Below are 1308 nucleotides of genomic sequence, written 5' to 3'. Positions count from 1 at the left end.
CCGCTCCTGTGTTATAGGTGCAGGTTGTCAGTGTGGTGTTCCATGCCTGCCGCGGCCTCCGTTGTCATCCACGAGTCTCAGCATACATTTGTCAGTCTGGCGTCTCCTGTCCTCTGTGGCCGGCGCCGCCATTACAGTTATGTTTCCACATGGTTTCCAAACTAGCTTTCCCTCCAAGTTCTAAGTTGGATCCAATCACATGTTTCAGTTCCTCCAATCCACTGCCTATGGAAATCTGCATAATTGCCCAGCCAATGCCTGCATTGCTGCAGGTATAAGTATCCTGTGCCTGGGCCAGGAAATGGTCAGTGCTTTGTTTGTCATACCTTGTTCCAGTCTCTCTCCTGTGGTTGTGTTTCCAGGTTCCAGCTCATGTCTCCAGCATCCACCAAAGAGACCCGCACCTGCCTACCATCCTGCGGTGCAGCCTGACTCTGCAGTCCTCCGTGGCTGATCCAGTTTCCAGCTTCCAGCTATTTCATCTGCTTCCAGCAGTATCCACTACCACCGGTAATCATCCTTCAATTCCTCTGTTTCCACGCTCCCTAGCATCTTACTATATCCACTCCGTGTTTCATCACCTGGCTGGTTCCACCCAGCATTCATTCAGTGACTTTATCATCTGGCTGATTCCATTCCACACCCACTCCGTGTCTTACCACCTGGCTGGTTCCATCCAGCAATTACAACAGCTGATTCAAGTTACCAACTTCATCTGTTCCATCTATTGGCATGTTCCTTGGATATCTTCACTACTACAGCCAGGCCTGGAAAGGTTATTCCATCTAAGGACTGTAACAGCTGTTCTTACCTACCAGTGTCCTGTGTAACCATTTCATGGTCAGAGTGCTCCAGGAATCATATTATTTATCATTGCCATTATTTACCTTGAATGCTGTTTGTTTACACAGAGTCTGTTAATAAACTTTTGTTTTGACTTTTACCTGGTTGTCATGGTCACACCTTCGGTTTCCTTTTAACACTTACATGTCCAGGGGTCTGATTAAACCTCCCCGGTTTAAGTTCCTCTCAGCCCCTACAACTGAGGCTTTCTCCTGTCAGCCAAAACCCTCAGTTGTGACAGCTGTATTTCCAGAATGGAAGTATACTGCCCCACTTCGAACACTGTGTGTATATATATATATATATATATTATACTGTATATATATCAGCAAGGTTTCTGGCACTCGGGATTGAACTTTCCTTCAAAGTTTCGGGGAGACCCCTTCATCAAGATTGATAAAGGGGCTCCCTGAAACATTGAAGGAAAGTTACTTGTCTTTGTTTCTTCTGTCAATCCTGAGTGCC

The sequence above is a fragment of the Pseudophryne corroboree genome, chromosome 6 (genome assembly GCF_028390025.1).
Source record: "Pseudophryne corroboree isolate aPseCor3 chromosome 6, aPseCor3.hap2, whole genome shotgun sequence".
Taxonomy (NCBI): Eukaryota; Metazoa; Chordata; class Amphibia; order Anura; family Myobatrachidae; genus Pseudophryne; species Pseudophryne corroboree.
The sequence above is the reverse complement of the archived record's forward strand: the minus strand, read 5'-3'. Positions refer to the sequence as shown.